Genomic DNA, 20,373 nt, shown 5'->3' on the forward strand with positions numbered 1-20,373 from the left:
AATATTACTGGTTGGATTTAATTGATACGAAATTGTGTGTAGAATAAGTTTCGGAGGAATGTAAATATTGGGACTATATGGAAACTTGGGAGGAGGATCCCGAGGAGGATCCTTCTGAGGATGCGGGGTCTGCTAGTTCGGTCCACTTATGCTAGTGTTTCTTGTGAGGACCCGAATTTTTCTTATTTTTATTTTAGTTTACTGGCTTAATTAATTATTTACTCACCCGTTTTCTCCGAATATTTTATTCCAACCTTTTTAGACCCAAATACATGAAATTATGGCTTACATGTATTTTTAAAATGACTTGTTACAAAATTAATTTTTGAAAGCTCGTTTAGTGAGAATAGTGAATACGCGTTTGGAGACAATAATCGATTTGAGGTACAATGAGCTTGGAAATTGGAGACTTGTACATTAGTCTTAAAATAGGTATTTTTATACTTAAATATTCAAGTATTAGTTAGTAAAGCTATCGTTATAAGAATTTCTTGGAAATTTCACTTTATCACGTACAATTCGGAAATACGCGTTTTTGTGTGCGTGATTAATTGAGGGACTTAAGACTATTATTTTTAGACCATTGAGAGTGAATAATAATAGTATGAAAATAAGTGCATTAGAGGTATAGTGCACAAGTGAAACAAACTCGAAAGGAAACGAGTACGAAACGCGCGCGTGCTCGCGCGGGGAGAGAGTTGACTTTTGAACGAATCGTAGCCACACATTAAAGCTTCTCTTGGAAGCTTCATTTTGATCAAAACACTCTCTCTCTTGCTCTCATACCAGCCGGCCACCAAGGGAGGGAAAACAACCCAAAGCTCTCCCAATTTCTTCACCATTTCTTCACAAAATCCTCAACCAAATCACCCCAAATTTTAGCTACAACTTGTAAATCACTTGGAGACCACCTCAAGCTAGGAAGAGAGCTTGCTTTCCACGGTTTTGTTTGTGACAGCCCCACCTCCCCCTAAGGCCAACCAAAGGGCTCGGCGGACCGCCTGCCCAGCTCTCGCCGGGACTCACTACAGTCCTCAATTAAAATACATCACTCACAGCCAATAACATAGGGTACAACCTCAAGAATAAACGAAATAACATTTTTCAAACTTAGAACGAGATAAGACACATTACAAATCTCAAGTAAGGGTATCATTCTCCGAATAAGACAAAAGTCCTCAGTTTTCAAATAATTACATGAAATACTTATCAAGTGAATCGAATTCAAATTATATATGAGATATTCCTTCAGGCACTAATAACTCAATACAAGCGCTTTCTTTGGCCTCGAGCCCTGTGGGGAAAAATTATTTTTGGGGGTCACTAATTAAGCCTCGAACTTCCACTTCCAAACCTGTTAAGGAAAACAAATTGGGGTGAGCTAACGCTCAGTGAGGCCAAGGGAAAAACATGCAAGCATGCTAGCAAAGACACAATATAAAGCAATAACTCGAGTTACAAGTAACTGCGAAACGTTAAGCAACTAGGGAATTTAATCACAATAAAAGGATATGGGAGCTCTCAGGAGCTAATCCACGCGCGATCCAAGCTCAGGTAGTTGACCCTCCGTCAACTTTCACAGTTATCCATGTAGAACTCCACTTACTACCTCCAGCCACCATGACACCCTCTTGGATCCGTAACCAAACAAGCATGTAGGTGGTATCACTTAACAAGTATACCTAGCAAGACCCCTTATTTGGATCAAGCTATAACACTTCCCAAGGTTCACCAAGTTTCTCGACCAAGCCCTTGCCGGCTCGAGTTACAAGGCTAGCCAATGGGTTGGGGCATCCCCCCTATTCACTTTTAGGTCGATGAGACGAAGCTCCAATCGACAAGATTTGGTCATAGCTTTGAGACGGGATGAGCGGTACCTCCTACCCTAAAAGGGCATGATACATTCTGCCGCTCAATGCTCATGAAAAACACTTTCATTTGCATTCACATGTAACACGTATCACTTATCAAGCAAGCAATTTCATGAAAGAGAGGACAAGGGCGATAAAGTACGCCCTAGCCTCATTAACTAGCAAGTACAAGAATCATTTCATTTAAACACTTCACATGCACTTGATACTCACCAAGTATCAAAAGTCAAAGTTTGAGAAATTAGCTCTAAGACGCTTCGCCGGGAGTTCCCTCGAAGTCCTCTTGAGATCCTGAAAGTATGCAATAATGCATTGTATCTCAAATTTAAAGAAAAGAAATAGTCAATTTTGACTCCACAATTCAAGTTTCCAAAGTATTTGAGTTCATAAGGAACCGACTTTCAAATGAGGTCTCAAGTGATAGGTGAACTCATGAAAATAGGTTTGAAATGCTCTAAGAGTTGTAAAAATGTAACCTAGGCCCTTAAAAGAACATTTAGGTCCAAATTGGAAATTTTCACTTTTCGAGTCATTCGTGGAAAAATCAGTCCGGAAGTTCGGAAAGTCTAAAATAGAAAATTTTACACCGTCAAAAACTTCATTCGAAGCATAAAAACTTTGTAGAAGGTCACTTTCCAAGAATCAAATCAGAAACAAGTCAATTTCTCCAAGAAAGTTTACTATTCATTGAAGATAGGTCAAAACAGTCCAAGTTTTTCCAATAATTTTGGAATTTCGTTAAAAATCGTAGAATCAAAACCAGCCTTTGAAATTTGATATGCATGTAAAGTTCCAATCCAGGTTTCAAATGAAAAAAACGGAACTCGATTCCGATGTTCCTAACTCAAGAAATAAAAAGTTGAAGTTCGCTAAAATTCCTGGACTGTTGGCCTATTTTCCAGATTTAATGCACTTCGCTAATTAGGCCGTATCTCACTCGATTCTCAGTGAAATTGAAAACGGTTGGTGGTGTTAGAAACTAGGTTCATAAGGATATATTTATGCAGAAGAAATCATTTCCAAAATCCAGACATAAGCGGTTCAAAATCAAGCAACAAAATGGATTTTCTTGACAGTCTCGGATGAACAGTAATAAACAGGCAGCCAACTTTCAAAACTCGCCACGATTCGCTCGGGACAAACTAGAAAATGAGCTTGGTACCATTTTAAAGCTCTAAGAGTCTACTTTCAAATGCCACAAATGGCACTCAATTTTGATCAACGAGCAAAACGTTATAGCTACACAAATGTTGCTGGTCAGAAAATTCTGGAGCTTGTTCCAGTTTTGCTTCTTTACTTGTAACTCAAAATTTAACCAACCATTTGGGTTGATTTTTGGTAGACAACCACAATACACATAGCACAACATATCTACACCAATTTGGAAGCTCAATTAGCACCAGAAAATTTTCGAAATTACAGGGCAGCAGCAAACAAGAAAGTCGGCAGCAAGTCAGAAATTTCAGACAGTACCTTCTCCAAATTTCTAACTTTCTTCCAACTTCATGCCATCAATCATTCTATATACATGTAACATAGCACAATATCAGCAACCACAACATGCTAATTCATCACATCAGTCACCAATAAACATCCTCAAACCCTCGAGCATGTCATGGAATTGCAAGAACATAATTACTCAACCAATCAACCCAAACTCTACCATAGGTTGCAAACCCATGCTACCTTTGCTCCATTTGAGCTATAATTTTGCAAGATTGAAGTGTGGGTGAGTGAGTTACCTCAAGAACTTAGTTGGACAGCTTTAGGGCAGAAATCTTGACCGAAATTCCTCCAAGAAAACCGAAGGACAGCCCCCTCTTCCAAGCTATGATCAAAGCCTTCTAATGGATGATGAAATTTGGAAGTGGATTGAAGCAAGTTTGTGAGGATTTTGGCTAGATTTTTTTCTTCCCATCTTCGGCCAACTAGAGAGTGACGAGAGGAGAGAGAGTGAAATCAGGTATTGTAATGAAAGTGGAGAGAATTGGTGACTTAATGGTTAAGTCTATGTGTCAACTCATGCTAGGTCCGTTTAGGGTCTTTGCGTGTCCAATTTTCGCGCTCGTTTGTAACTTTTGTGCACTAAACCTCTGAGATAATTTCCCTAGTACATTAATAGTACATTACTAGAAGTCTAATATCATGTTCTTAAAATCTCCAATTAATCAAATTAATGTGCCTGTCGGGGCCTTTTCGGCACGCGCGTATAAAGGTCGAACTTAAGGGTTTTCTCATTTGAACTTGAAAATTCAACTTATTCGATTCTAAAACTCTAAAATATGATAATCCAAGTATATATATATATAACAATAAAAATCACGATAAGCAATTCATCTTGAATAAATTTGGGTATTAAAATAATATGCGCGTAAAGAATCAATCGGAAAAATTTATTTTCGAAAATTCATGTACTTTAGTATATTTTATTTTATTTTTATTTTATTATTATTTTTTTTTGGGTAACTCGAGTACGAAATATTTTTAAAATGACCAATTTAACAATATTTTGAAATAATAAAATTATGGGTCCTCACATTGTTGAGCTTCAAGAGGCCAAAACTTTCTGCTTTGTTCATCAAGAGAGGTAAACCACAATCAACTACAAGAATCTTAGTTTATGAAGACTATCTTGACATTATAAGCTTATATAATCATGTGGGTAGCTTTATTTATGTTGGAAAGTTGGTGTGTGGCTCCTTATGAAGCTCTCACTATAGCTTGATGGACTGATTTTGTTTGTGTTTTTGATGTTATTAATGTTGGATTAGTGTTTAATCTAGTGGAAATAGGTTGTATTGTTGAAGGAAAACTCAAAGAAAGTGATGAGGGAATTTTTCCAATTCTGCCCCTGTACATGCCGTGGCCCTTAGAGCCAATTTTTGTGGTTCTAATGACTTGTTTACGATGTATACATGTTGTGTTGGTTGCGTAGAAAGTTTCATCAAAAAATTTCGTAATTTGGATGGGTAGATGTTGAGTTTTCGAAAGTCCAGTAAAACTGAAATTTTTCCCGAAACTGCTCTGGCAGTGTTATTTAAACAGCTATAACGTTTTGCTCCGATGAGAAAATTGAGTGCTGTTTGTGGCACTGGAAACTAGACATTCCCAGCTTTCCAACGTTATAAATACACATTCTGATTCCACCTGAGTAGTCCATACCAATTGTTTGAACATGACTGTCCTATTTCGCGTCTACACTGGGAGCTCTGTTTTGAGCAGCGAATTGATGCTCAAATATGAGCTAGCTGTGGACAGATTTTGGAAATGATTTCTTCTAAGAAATTGTATCCTTATAAATTTAGTTTTCAACGCCACCAACCACGCTCAATTCCGAGTTGAATTGAGTGACAATCGCGATGTGTTGCTAGACACCGCTCGTGATTTATAATTATGGATTAATTATTTATTATAAGTTATGATAAAATAAAGTCGTTTATTTTATCTAATTATTAAACCATAATTATTACCAATGCATTCGGGACCTATTGGTCACACGCAATAGAGATTTAATCCTGGATTGAAACTATGTAAATTATCGGGGTTTAATTTTAAAAGAAAATTAATCCCAGGCCTATTTGAGTAGATAAGAGTAAATGGTTATCTCTTATCTATCAGATAATGATAGATAGAGTCTTGTGTGATGAGAAGTCTTATTGTTTTGATTTTGAATCAGACAAGAAGACTCATCATTCTATCTTATCATATATCTCTCTCTCTCTCTCTCCAATTATTTTTCAAGGGCTGAGATACAGATACAGGAGATGAGGTAAAAAGAAAAACGGGAGAAAAATTGAGTCTGTGAGCGTCACATACGAGAGAGAGAAAAAATATACGTTCGAAAAGAGTAAGAAGACTAGCACCTTTTTCTCTTCAAGACATAGTTCGTGAGACGATCCAGGGTTGCTCTAGCGTGGATATCAGTAGAGGCAGGACGACTGGACTGCTCAAGGGCTGACCATCCTCAAACAACGCTGCAGGGAGACGCCGCTTGGATTAAGGTAATCCTAAAACCCTACTTTTAGTACATCATACGTAAAATCTAGGGTGATTCCTGGATGGTTTTAGGGAAAAATTTTTATATTTCCGCTGCGTAGTATCCCTAAAACCCAACAGTGGTATCAGAGCCATCCCTAAGAATTTTACATATGATTTTAAGCAATTTTGGATTCATGGATTAATATTACTGGTTGGATTTAATTGATATACGAAATTGTGTGTAGAATAAGTTTCGGAGGAATATAAATATTGGGACTATATGGAAACTTGGGAGGAGGATCCCGAGGAGGATCCTTCTGAGGATGCGGGGTCTGCTAGTTCGGTCCACTTATGCTAGTGTTCTTGTGAGGACCCGAATTTTTCTTATTTTTATTTTAGTTTACAGGCTTAATTAATTATTTATTCACCCATTTTCTCCGAATATTTTATTCCAACCTTTTTAGACCCAAATACATGAAATTATGGCTTACATGTATTTTTAAAATGACTTGTTACAAAAATTAATTTTTGGTAAACTCGCTTAGTGAGAATAGTGAATACGCGTTTTCAGATAATAATCGAATCGAGGATACAATGAGTTTGAGAAATTGGAGACTTGTACATTAGTTTTAAAATAGGTATTTTTATACTTAAATATTCAAGTATTAGTTAGTAAAGCTATCGTTATAAGAATTTCTTGAAAGTTTCGCTTTATCGCGCACAAATCGGAGGTACGCGTTTTCACACGCGCGATTAATTGAGGGACTTAAGACCATTATTTTTAGACCATTGAGAGTGAATAATAATAGTATGAAAATAAGTGCATTAGAGGTATAGTGCACAAGTGAAACAAACTCGAAAGGAATCGAGTACGAAACGCGCGCGTGCTCGCGCGGGGAGAGAGTTGACTTTTGAACGAATCGTAGCCACACATTAAAGCTTCTCTTGGAAGCTTCATTTTGATCAAAACACTCTCTCTCTTGCTCTCATACCAGCCGGCCACCAAGGGAGGGAAAACAACCCAAAGCTCTCCCAATTTCTTCACCATTTCTTCACAAAATCCTCAACCAAATCACCCCAAATTTTAGCTACAACTTGTAAATCACTTGGAGACCACCTCAAGCTAGGAAGAGAGCTTGCTTTCCACGGTTTTGTTTGTGACAGCCCCACCTCCCCCTAAGGCCAACCAAAGGGCTCGGCGGACCGCCTGCCCAGCTCTCGCCAGGACTCACTACAGTCCTCAATTAAAATACATCACTCACATCCAATAACATAGGGTACAACCTCAAGAATAAACGAAATAACATTTTTCAAACTTAGAACGAGATAAGACACATTACAAATCTCAAGTAAGGGTATCATTCTCCGAATAAGACAAAAGTCCTCAGTTCTCAAATAATTACATCAAATACTTATCAAGTGAATCGAATTCAAATTATATATGAGATATTCCTTCAGGCACAAATAACTCAATACAAGCGCTTTCTTTGGCCTCGAGCCCTGTGGGGAAAAATTATTTTTGGGGGTCACTAATTAAGCCTCGAACTTCCACTTCCAAACCTGTTAAGGAAAACAAATTGGGGTGAGCTAACGCTCAGTGAGGCCAAGGGAAAAACATGCAAGCATGCTAGCAAAGACACAATATAAAGCAATAACTCGAGTTACAAGTAACTGCGAAACGTTAAGCAACTAGGGAATTTAATCACAATAAAAGGATATGGGAGCTCTCAGGAGCTAATCCACGCGCGATCCAAGCTCAGGTAGTTGACCCTCCGTCAACTTTCACAGTTATCCATGTAGAACTCCACTTACTACCTCCAGCCACCATGACACCCTCTTGGATCCGTAACCAAACAAGCATGTAGGTGGTATCACTTAACAAGTATACCTAGCAAGACCCCTTATTTGGATCAAGCTATAACACTTCCCAAGGTTCACCAAGTTTCTCGACCAAGCCCTTGCCGGCTCGAGTTACAAGGCTAGCCAATGGGTTGGGGCGTCCCCCCCATTCACTTTTAGGTCGATGAGACGAAGCTCCAATCGACAAGATTTGGTCATAGCATTGAGACGGGATGAGCGGTACCTCCTACCCTAAAAGGGCATGATACATTCTGCCGCTCAATGCTCACGAAAAACACTTTCATTTGCATTCACATGTAACACGTATCACTTATCAAGCAAGCAATTTCATGAAAGAGAGGACAAGGGCGATAAAGTACGCCCTAGCCTCATTAACTAGCAAGTACAAGAATCATTTCATTTAAACACTTCACATGCACTTGATACTCACCAAGTATCAAAAGTCAAAGTTTGAGAAATTAGCTCTAAGACGCTTCGCCGGGAGTTCCCTCGAAGTCCTCTTGAGATCCTGAAAGTATGCAATAATGCATTGTATCTCAAATTTAAAGAAAAGAAATAGTCAATTTTGACTCCACAATTCAAGTTTCCAAAGTATTTGAGTTCATAAGGAACCGACTTTCAAATGAGGTCTCAAGTGATAGGTGAACTCATGAAAATAGGTTTGAAATGCTCTAAGAGTTGTAAAAATGTAACCTAGGCCCTTAAAAGAACATTTAGGTCCAAATTGGAAATTTTCACTTTTCGAGTCATTCGTGGAAAAATCAGTCCGGAAGTTCGGAAAGTCTAAAATAGAAAATTTTACACCGTCAAAAACTTCATTCGAAGCATAAAAACTTTGTAGAAGGTCACTTTCCAAGAATCAAATCAGAAACAAGTCAATTTCTCCAAGAAAGTTTACTATTCATTGAAGATAGGTCAAAACAGTCCAAGTTTTTCCAATAATTTTGGAATTTCGTTAAAAATCGTAGAATCAAAACCAGCCTTTGAAATTTGATATGCATGTAAAGTTCCAATCCAGGTTTCAAATGAAAAAAACGGAACTCGATTCCGATGTTCCTAACTCAAGAAATAAAAAGTTGAAGTTCGCTAAAATTCCTGGACTGTTGGCCTATTTTCCAGATTTAATGCACTTCGCTAATTAGGCCGTATCTCACTCGATTCTCAGTGAAATTGAAAACGGTTGGTGGTGTTAGAAACTAGGTTCATAAGGATATATTTATGCAGAAGAAATCATTTCCAAAATCCAGACATAAGCGGTTCAAAATCAAGCAACAAAATGGATTTTCTTGACAGTCTCGGATGAACAGTAATAAACAGGCAGCCAACTTTCAAAACTCGCCACGATTCGCTCGGGACAAACTAGAAAATGAGCTTGGTACCATTTTAAAGCTCTAAGAGTCTACTTTCAAATGCCACAAATGGCACTCAATTTTGATCAACGAGCAAAACGTTATAGCTACACAAATGTTGCTGGTCAGAAAATTCTGGAGCTTGTTCCAGTTTTGCTTCTTTACTTGTAACTCAAAATTTAACCAACCATTTGGGTTGATTTTTGGTAGACAACCACAATACACATAGCACAACATATCTACACCAATTTGGAAGCTCAATTAGCACCAGAAAATTTTCGAAATTACAGGGCAGCAGCAAACAAGAAAGTCGGCAGCAAGTCAGAAATTTCAGACAGTACCTTCTCCAAATTTCTAACTTTCTTCCAACTTCATGCCATCAATCATTCTATATACATGTAACATAGCACAATATCAGCAACCACAACATGCTAATTCATCACATCAGTCACCAATAAACATCCTCAAACCCTCGAGCATGTCATGGAATTGCAAGAACATAATTACTCAACCAATCAACCCAAACTCTACCATAGGTTGCAAACCCATGCTACCTTTGCTCCATTTGAGCTATAATTTTGCAAGATTGAAGTGTGGGTGAGTGAGTTACCTCAAGAACTTAGTTGGACAGCTTTAGGGCAGAAATCTTGACCGAAATTCCTCCAAGAAAACCGAAGGACAGCCCCCTCTTCCAAGCTATGATCAAAGCCTTCTAATGGATGATGAAATTTGGAAGTGGATTGAAGCAAGTTTGTGAGGATTTTGGCTAGATTTTTTTCTTCCCATCTTCGGCCAACTAGAGAGTGACGAGAGGAGAGAGAGTGAAATCAGGTATTGTAATGAAAGTGGAGAGAATTGGTGACTTAATGGTTAAGTCTATGTGTCAACTCATGCTAGGTCCGTTTAGGGTCTTTGCGTGTCCAATTTTCGCGCTCGTTTGTAACTTTTGTGCACTAAACCTCTGAGATAATTTCCCTAGTACATTAATAGTACATTACTAGAAGTCTAATATCATGTTCTTAAAATCTCCAATTAATCAAATTAATGTGCCTGTCGGGGCCTTTTCGGCACGCGCGTATAAAGGTCGAACTTAAGGGTTTTCTCATTTGAACTTGAAAATTCAACTTATTCGATTCTAAAACTCTAAAATATGATAATCCAAGTATATATATATATAACAATAAAAATCACGATAAGCAATTCATCTTGAATAAATTTGGGTATTAAAATAATATGCGCGTAAAGAATCAATCGGAAAAATTTATTTTCGAAAATTCATGTACTTTAGTATATTTTATTTTATTTTTATTTTATTATTATTTTTTTTTGGGTAACTCGAGTACGAAATATTTTTAAAATGACCAATTTAACAATATTTTGAAATAATAAAATTATGGGTCCTCACATTGTTGAGCTTCAAGAGGCCAAAACTTTCTGCTTTGTTCATCAAGAGAGGTAAACCACAATCAACTACAAGAATCTTAGTTTATGAAGACTATCTTGCACTTATAAGCTTATATAATCATGTGGGTAGCTTTATTTATGTTGGAAAGTTGGTGTGTGGGCTCTATGAACTCTCACTATAGCTTGATGGACTGATTTGTTGTGTTTTGATGTTATTAATGTTGGATTAGTGTTTAATCTAGTGGAAATAGGTTGTATTGTTGAAGGAAAACTCAAAGAAAGTGATGAGGGAATTTTTCCAATTCTGCCCCTGTACATGCCGTGGCCCTTAGAGCCAATTTTTGTGGTTCTAATGACTTGTTTACGATGTATACATGTTGTGTTGGTTGCGTAGAAAGTTTCATCAAAAAATTTCGTAATTTGGATGGGTAGATGTTGAGTTTTCGAAAGTCCAGTAAAACTGAAATTTTTCCCGAAACTGCTCTGGCAGTGTTATTTAAACAGCTATAACGTTTTGCTCCGATGAGAAAATTGAGTGCTGTTTGTGGCACTGGAAACTAGACATTCCCAGCTTTCCAACGTTATAAATACACATTCTGATTCCACCTGAGTAGTCCATACCAATTGTTTGAACATGACTGTCCTATTTCGCGTCTACACTGGGAGCTCTGTTTTGAGCAGCGAATTGATGCTCAAATATGAGCTAGCTGTGGACAGATTTTGGAAATGATTTCTTCTAAGAAATTGTATCCTTATAAATTTAGTTTTCAACGCCACCAACCACGCTCAATTCCGAGTTGAATTGAGTGAATTATGGCCAAATTACAAACCTACATCATTGCTTGAAAACCCTCATTTTGGACTGATCAATGGCCTATCTTGTTTGGGACTTGTTATTTTGAAAATTTTGGTGTCAATAACTTACCAAATGTATATTATATGTTTCTCAGACTTTCATTTCATAAATAGACCAGATTTGAATCGTTTTCATTGAGCAAAATGTTTGAAAGAGAAGAAGAAAGCAAAAGACAGATTGGTCTTGAGATTTTCTTGAACTTTGGTAGTTTAGTAAACTACCTTCCCGTGTGAATTTTAAAGTGAAATTTGGTAGAGGAGTATTCCTCATATGGGAGTAGAATTGTACCAATTTTGGTGTCCATCAAAGACCATTTCGATATACAAATGATGTGCCAAAGTTTGCTATTCAAATCTGGAAAACTCTTCCTTTCTCTCGGCCGAATGGTCCAACTTGTTTGGAATGTTTTGTTTCAAAAACTTTGATGTCAATTGCCTCTAAATTGCTCATTGGATGTTTATGGAACATTGGTTTCAGCATTTGAGTTAATTAAGGTTGATTTGTGTGAGACAAAACTTTTAAAAGGAAAGAGAAACTTGAGTTGGCAGAATTGCTTTGAAAGTTTCACAAACTTCAGTAGTTTTGTTAACTGCCTTTCCACGTGAATTTTTGTTAGTGTACCAAATTTGGTGTATTTTCAATGCCAACTCAATGACCAAATAATGCCCCAAATCTGCTCTTCAAATCTGGAAAATTGGCCAACAGTCTTCATTTTTAACCAACTTTGAGCTGCTATATCTTGACGCTCAAAACTCCAATTTTAGTTTTATTTCTTGTGTTTTAAACTTTGATTGTACCTCCAATTGAGTTCCAGATTTCAGAGGCTAGTTCACATTGTATGAATTTTGCCGAATTTCCAAACTTTGCCAAAAATCAACCCAAATCTGTCTTGGTATTCTAAGACAACATCTTGGACCCAAAATTTGAATGTCTTCCAATTGGAATCATGGAAAAGTGTCTTCTAGGAACTTTTAGTACTTTGGAAGTAGTTTCCAACGGTACCAAGTTTTTCAATTTTAGACCTACAGAGTGCAAGATATGATTTTTCTAAATTTGACACACAAAACTGAAATTTGCCAATTTCTTAGAAAATGAAATTTTGGAAACTTGACTTCCTTTCTCGGTATCGACTGAACGTTTTGAACTCGATTCCATGGAAATACTAGTCTCTCTCTTTGGACTTTAAAACTTCACTCGTGAACCTCAAGTTAAGGGAATTGAAGCTCTCTTTTAGGACTTTGATTTAGTCTAGATGAGTGTACATCCCTTCTTGGTAAATGCATGATTGTGAGTGAAGTTGATTATTGTTTGCTCAGGCGCTCAAGGGGACCTTCAAGAGGAACTCGGAACGGACGCCTAAACACTTGTTTGAGCACTTACTCACTTTTTTTGACTAGGTGAGTGTTCCATATAGGAGTACGTAATCTGAATAAGTCTATGACATGCTTATTCCATGATCATTAAGTGTTAAGTTCTACATGTTAAGTATTTACCACACTCATGCATATTTAAGTAAGGTATACTTGAATGACTCGACATGAAATACTTGCATTGCATATTTACGTGAAGTGTTTAAATGATTAATTATACTATGGCTACATAAGTCGGTTGGAGTGAATCTCCTCGACTCTTAAGTGGTAAAAGTGGGAAATGGCCAACGACGGCCTATTAAAATGGCAAATATCTGCCAATTAACCGTAATTACTTACCGTTAACCGTTAACCGTAATTACTTACCGTTTACCAACCTACTTGATTACCTGACTACTTGATTACCTGTTTACTTGATTACCGTAAATTACATGTCCATATGAAATTACCGCATATTGCTTACGTGTTTACGTGTTAAATGTTACTGATAATTGCTCATATGAAATTGTCCACCATTTTAAGGCGAGTGTGTACTTGATCTCACTCGACCTACTAAAATGACAGATTTTTACCGTTAACCGAGAACTATTACCGTTTACCGTTTACCGTTTTACTTGATTACTTGTGCATGTTGTAAGCTCTAAGCTGAATTGGGCCCTGCCCTTGGTTACTGACCTACTCGAGCCAGGACTTGGCTTGGTTGGGTAGGTTGGAACCCTGGGACACCGTTTCGGTATACTCGAGTACTACCACTAGAGGGATAAGGTGATGGCCAGACAAACCAAGGGGTCTGAAGTTATAAGGTGCAGTTGACCGAAATGGTTCCATTGGAACACCGTATCCTTCAATGTGTGTTTATTTTACATAATGATAACTGTTTCATGCTAACGTGCCAACGTGCAACCCATGAGCCAAACCTGTGATATGCTCAAATTACTCGTAACATGATAACTGTCTCATGTTAATGTGTCAATGTGCAATCGTGAACCATATATGTATCATGCCTAACTTGTTTGATTTATTAGAATTGCTAGAGTGTCTTGGAACCTCACTGGGCTGTGTAACTCATTCCACATTTTTGTTTTCCTTAACAGGGTTCGAGACCAAGAGTGCTCGTGAATAGTACTAGATTATTTTTCTTTTGAAGACTTTAAGTTGTATTATAGCTGATGGCTATAATACATATTCCGTTGGATTGTATTTAAGTTTGAAAACTAACTAATTGTAAGTGTGAGATATTTTGGAGTACTTTAATTATGTATTGAAGTTATTTGAAGCATTCCAAACTTTTGAATTGTGGATTGTAGTGAGTCCTGGCGAGAGCTGGGCAGGCGTTTCGCGGATACCCTTTTGTTCGCCTTAGGGAGAAGTGGGGGCGTCATAGTTCTTCTAATCTTTTGACTTTTGTTAAGGAGTTAGAAAAGGTGATCCTCGCCTTGAGGTCTTTTGTATTTTGTTGCATGTACCCCTATATTTTGAGGCACTTGGATGCCTATGTTCTGTACTTGACATTATTGACTTGTTTTATGCACTCTTGACTTGTAACATGACTTTTAGTTTATTTAAAAAATTATGTTTTAATTTTATATCTTAAAGCACGGGTATACGCCATAGACAAGCAATAGGCTCCAGAGTCATCTGAGACAATAGAAGGTAAAAATTTCGAGGTCGAAATTTTCTTAAGGGGGAGAAAATGTGAGGACCCGAAAATTATTTTAACATAGAATGAGTATGTTAATCCTGACGAGAGTTGGGCAGGCGTCCCGTTGATACCCTAGGGTTCGCCCTAGGGAGAGGTGGGCATCATAGTTGGTATCAGAGCGCTAGGTTTGAAATACCTGGAGTAGTGTTAGGAATTCTTAGTCGTGAACTTTTGGTTATAGAAATCCGTGGTAAAACTTAAGTTAAATTTTTGAATGGCACCAGTGATTTTAAGTACCTAACCTTTAGTTTTCTAGGTTATTTGTAGGATATGGGCAGTGGCAGCGACAGTGATAGGATCGAGGGACCTCTCCTAGTGATTCGATTTCGGATGGTTGGAGGCGGATCCCCCTTCGGTGATCACCCGCCAGGCGGATTAGGACGTGCCCGTGCCACGAGAGGTTCTCCTACCCTAACCAAGTGGTGTTAGGAGTAGTTAAGGAGAGGAAACCCATGACCTCAGGATAGCAAGAGCAGAGAGAGAGGAGATGAGGGCCACTATGGAGGCCCAAACCGCTAGGATTCAGGAGTTGGAGACTAGGGTTGTCGAGGAGCGTCAGAGGGTTGACGCCTCCTATGCTCAGTTTCAGGCGACCGATGGGCGCCTTACTCGGATTGTGGAGGAGGTGGGAAACCGTGTAGATGGTATTATGGCAGAGTATGTGACCATGGCCGATCACACAAAGGAGACCATGGGTGGAGGAGGACCTGGGGATGTTTTCCCTAATGATGAGGTAGAGATAAAGGCCATGGAGGGCGATCCTGAGCAGGAGCCCGAGGAGGATCCTTCTGAGGATGTGGGGTCTACTAGTTCTGTCCACTTATACAAGTGATCTTCTGATCTTTTGACTTTTGTTAAGGAATTAGAAAGAATGATCGTCGCCTTGAGGCCTTTTGTATTTTGTTTCATGTACCCTTATATTTTGAGGCACTTGGATGCCTATGTCTTGTACTTGACATTATTGACTTGTTTTATGCACTCTTGGCTTGTAACATGACTTTTAGTTTATGTAAAGAATTATGCTTTAATTTTAAAGTGTTCTTGCAACTTGCACATGTTTTTAAATTTTTACGCTTATTTTGCCTCTTTAAATTTTGCGTTTAGACTCTTGCTAAATGGATCGGCGAGGACGTGAACAGTGTCGTGGGCGTGGGTTCCGGCAACCCCGTACTCCCGAGAGAGATGAGGGATCAGCGATTGGTTCGAACCAAAACCCTGGGAATGAAGGGGGTGACCAAGTGGCTACGACCTTTAACCGTATAACTGATGTCCTTGAACGTCTAACTAGGGTTTTAATTGATCCCGGGGCAACCCATTCATTCGTAGATCCTAACTTTATGAAGGGCATAGATGTAAAGTATGATTTCTTACCTTTTGATTTGGAAGTTAAGACTTCTACAGGGAACCAATGCCTAATTGCTAATAAGGATTATAAAAATTGTGAGATTTGAGTTGGTGAGAGGAAATTGTTGGCAGATTTAATGAGCCTAGAAATTACGGGATATGATGTGATACTTGGGATAGATTGGTTAGTTCGATACCATGCTTAGTTGGATTGCAAGATGAAATTAGTAGAATTGCGCATCCTGGGAAAATCAACCTTGAAATTAGATGTGAGGGGTAGACTAGCATCGTCTGCTCTAATTTCGAAGATTCGAGTTAGGAAATTGTTGAGTAGTGGGGCTAAAGGATATCTAGCCTTTCTTATAAATACACCTAAGGTGAAGTTGGAAAATGTGCCAGTAGTGAAAGAATTTTCTGATGTCTTTCCCGAGAAATTAGAGACGTTGCCTCCAGAGAAAGAAATAATGTTTAAGATCGATGTAGCTCCGAGGACGGTACCTATCTCTAAGACGCCTTACAGGATGGTTCCAACTAAATTAAAAGAATTGAAGTTGCAGTTACAAGATTTTTTTAGAAAGAAGCTTTATTAGAGAAAATGATTCACTGGGGGGAGCTCCAATGCTCTTTGTTAAGAAGAAAGATGGAAGTTTAAGACTATGCATAGACTATCGAGACTTGAATGATGTGACCATTAAGAACAAATACCCTTTGCCTCACATAGATGAGTTATTTGATCAACTGCAAGGGGCCGTGGTATTTCCAAGTTGGATTTGAGGCAGGGTTATTACCAGTTGAGGATCTTAGAAGCAGATGTGCCTAAGACCGCTTTCAATTCGAGATATGGGCACTTTGAATTTGCAATTATGCCTTTTGGGTTAACTAATGCGCCAGCAATATTTATGGACTTGATGCGTTGGGTCTTTAATCCATATTTAGATCCATTTGTGGTGGTATTCATTGATAACATATTGGTGTACTCTAAGTCTCGAGAAGATCATGAACGGCACCTGAGAATAGTTTTGCAAACCTTGAAAGAGTACCAACTTTTTGCTAAGTTCAATAAATGTGAGTTTTGGTTGGAAGAAGTAGCCTTTCTAGGTCATATAATCTCTAAGGAAGGGATTACTGTGGACCCAGCTAAGGTAGTAGCTGTTTCTAAGTGGAAACGACCAAAAAATCCTACAAAAATTCGGAGTTTCTTAGGGTTAGCGAGGTATTACCGCCGATTTATTAAGGACTTTTCTAAGATCGCGAAATCCCTAACCGAGTTGACTAAGAAGTATGGCAAGTTTATATGGGATTCTAAATGCGAGAAAGGGTTCCACGAGTTGAAGAAGAGTTTGACCAAGGCACCTATATTAGTATTGTCGAATGGAGGAAAGATTTGGCGTTTGAAATTGGAGATAAAGTGTTCCTTAAGATTACACCTTTGAAAGCAAGTCTAATGGCAAGAAAAGGAAAGAAATATCCAGAGTTATTTGTAGATCAAGGTATAAATTTCGAGAACGAAATTCTTTTAAGGGGGAAAGCATGTGAGGACCCGAAATTTTTCTTTAACTGGTTTATTTATTTATTTATTTATTTATTCATTCATTTACTCCAATTAATTTATTTCATTCATTTTAATTGCATTTGCATGATACATTGCCTCAATTTATATTTTAACACCTTTGCCCTTAAAGTTAATTTTTCTGTCGCCGGATTAGTGAAAATTAGTAAATACGCATTTTTCGAAGTGATATTCGATCGGAGAGTGCAGTGGTTTTGGAGAATTAAGGATGCACAATTGTAGACTAAGAAAAGTTAATTGAGAGATTAGATGTGAGTGAGTTGAATTAACCTCAATCAGGAGCACTAATGGGCCACTATTCATTTGTTGACTTTTGCACCAAAAATAACTTTATGTTCCATCTTTCTTTTATCCATATCACTTCAGTAAAAATCACACACAAACCATCTCTTTTCTCCCTCCCTTGGCCGGCCACTTCTCTCTCCATTTTGCCAAGAAAGTTTCAATTTTTCTTCTTTATTTTGCTCACTAAAACTTACTCCAACCTAGCTTAACTCTTGGATCATCCTCAAGCTTAGTAGGAAACTTGGAGGAGAAGAAATTCTTGGTGGTTTAGAGCTTGATTTCTTGATGTTTTGCCCACTACCATTGGAGGAAGGTAACCTCTCAAAGCTCCCATTTTTCTTTCATCTTTTAGTTGGTTTTAGTTAGTTTTAGTTAGTTTTTAGCTAGATATGCTTGGGTTTGTTGATGGGTTCCATGAACCTTGACTTTAGGTAGATGCCTTGAGGAAAATTCTTAGGTAGTAGCCTTGAGGATTTCTTGTTTGTTCGGTTGTTGTTTTAGTGATTTCTAACTTGGTTTTGGTGTGAAAGTTGGAGAGAAAAAATTAAAGAGATAGAAGAGCAAGGCTGTCTGATTTTTGCTGGTTTATTTCCCTTGTTTTAATTTCAAAATTTATGGTTATATTGATGTAAAAATGCTTGCTACATGTTGGGTTATGTGTGTGTAAATTATCTTCCAAAAAGCGCTTTATTTGGATGAGTTAAAGTTAAGATAAAGAGAGGAAAACAAACCTGGAAATTTCTGATCAGTGTAGCCAACCAGTGCGCACTCAACAGCACATAATTTTTCGTATAAGAGTCAAAATCAAGTGCCATTTGCAGCATGTTAAACTACACTTCGAGAGCTTTCTAACGATATAAAATGCACCTGCTAGTTCATTTTCTATGAGTTGCAGTGAACTGGCAAAGTTAGCTGTTTTTCCTCACTGTTTTAACCGAGAAACAAGCACAGCTGCAGTTTGTAGCTCATTTTCACTCATCTTACAAAACGAATTTGAAGATAGTTTCTTCTAGTAATTTTTAGCACTTTGAATCTAGTTTTCAATGCCAAAAACTATGCTAATTTTGAACTTGTGTAGACTTATGTATGACCTGATTTAGAAACAGTGTCGAAGGTTCCAAAGCTGGAATTTCATGAATCAGGTTTCAAAAACCAGCTTTAGAAAAATTGTTGTATCTTGGTGTAGAAAAAATTCAAATTGAGTTCTATTTATTGCGTTTGAAACTGCACTTGGAGTTCTTTCAGTGGTATAAATTTCAAGGGTTAGTTTAATTCCTATGAATTTTGACAAATTTTCAAAATTCACTGAAATTCAAGACTGTTTTACCCTGTTCTCACTGAAGTAGTGATTTGGAGCTCTGATCTGATTGATTTCTGATTCAAATCTGGAAAAGGTATATTCTAGAGAGTTTTAGTTCATTGAATTTATTTTCCAACGGTATAAGATTTGCAAATTTTGGACTTATGGAACTCAAGTTATGATTTTTCAAAGAATATTGCCAAAACTGAAATTTCCTTATAAAAAGGTAAAAGCTTAAAAAATGGCTTGGGAACATTTTCTAGGTTTCAAGCCTAACTTTCTTGATTATTTGCATCTCATTTCATACTTGGAAAATAGATTTAACCTCCTAGTCTTATGCCCTCGATTTTCATGAAAATGAACCATAACTGGAGCATTTTAACTAGAGTAATTCTTGAGGAACTTCACAAGTTTTATATTTGAAATTTGGAACTTTTAACTTCAATATTTACTATGAAAATAAGTAGCCTTTTGATGGATTTTGACTCCATAAGTTTAGAAAACGTAAACGCTCATTTATATTCTAAAACTTGGACATAGGATTAGAAGTTTTAAGATATGAAAACCATTTTTCCTTTCCTCGATTTTCGTGCCAAAAATTAAGTATGGTACTCCTCTTTTGAAATCAAAATTTCTTGCCACGACTTGACTTGAAAATGGCTTTTGAGTCCTCCTTAAGTATTATTTCAGTGATTAAGAGCGAAGGTCTCTTTTAATTTGATGTGAAATTGTGGCTTTGAGTGTGGGTAGCAAGAGGATATTTTTCTTATTAGCCTTGATTGAGTACCTAGGTAACCATGATTGTGCATGTCTTAGGTGGTCACGTGGACGCCGAGGAGCTTGTTTGACTTCTTGCTTTTGTTCTTGCTTTGCCCTTGAATTTTGGTGAGTGTCAAGTGCATGCTTCATGTTGCTATGATTGAAATGATAATTGTACAAGTGCTATGTGATTCTTGTGAACTTGCCGAGGTGAGGGTGTACTTTATCACCCTCGTTCTCTCCCTCTTGAATGCTTGCTACTTGAAATATGAATTTGTATGACTTGCACTTGTACTCGAACATGTTTTGACTCGTGAGCACTGAGCAGCTGCAAGTACCCCACCCTATTCGGGTGGGAGGTGTCTCTAATCCCGACTCAGTGCTATGATCGATTCTAAATCGATTGGAGTGTTGTCTCATCAACCAATTGTACTTGTGGGGACGCTTAAAATCCAATGGCTAGCCATTCAACTGAAGCAAGCAAGGGCTTGGTTGAGGAGTTTAGTGAACCTTGGGCTTGTGTTCTTGACTTGCTTGGATATACTAGAGTAATATCACATCTTGTTTGACGTGCGGGTCCGGCAGGGGGTGTAACGGTGGACGGAAATTGGTGAAAAGTGGGGTTCTACGGACTTGTTACTTGCTTGGTTGACGGAGTGTCAACATTTGGACATTGTGGTTCAAGAGTATCATGAAGCAGTGTGGATTTAGCTCCTGAGAGTTTC

General features: G+C 37.8%; 1 long non-coding RNA gene across 3 annotated transcripts; it reads right to left on the minus strand.

Moving 5' to 3' along the window:
• Positions 1 to 1,335: 1,335 nt before the first annotated feature.
• Positions 1,336 to 9,733, minus strand: LOC113754945. 3 transcript variants are annotated; one of them, XR_003465476.1, is made up of 4 exons: positions 9,669 to 9,733; positions 8,140 to 8,217; positions 2,085 to 2,162; positions 1,336 to 1,354 (listed from the first exon to the last, which is right to left on the minus strand). It is a non-coding gene; the product is annotated as an uncharacterized LOC113754945 (long non-coding RNA). The 3 variants fall into 3 exon arrangements; XR_003465477.1 differs by lacking the exons at positions 8,140 to 8,217; positions 9,669 to 9,733 and adding an exon at positions 3,614 to 3,678; XR_003465478.1 differs by lacking the exons at positions 1,336 to 1,354; positions 2,085 to 2,162 and adding an exon at positions 7,391 to 7,409.
• Positions 9,734 to 20,373: the final 10,640 nt, after the last annotated feature.

The sequence above is a fragment of the Coffea eugenioides genome, unplaced genomic scaffold (genome assembly GCF_003713205.1).
Source record: "Coffea eugenioides isolate CCC68of unplaced genomic scaffold, Ceug_1.0 ScVebR1_1127;HRSCAF=1929, whole genome shotgun sequence".
In the NCBI taxonomy this organism is placed as follows: domain Eukaryota; kingdom Viridiplantae; phylum Streptophyta; class Magnoliopsida; order Gentianales; family Rubiaceae; genus Coffea; species Coffea eugenioides.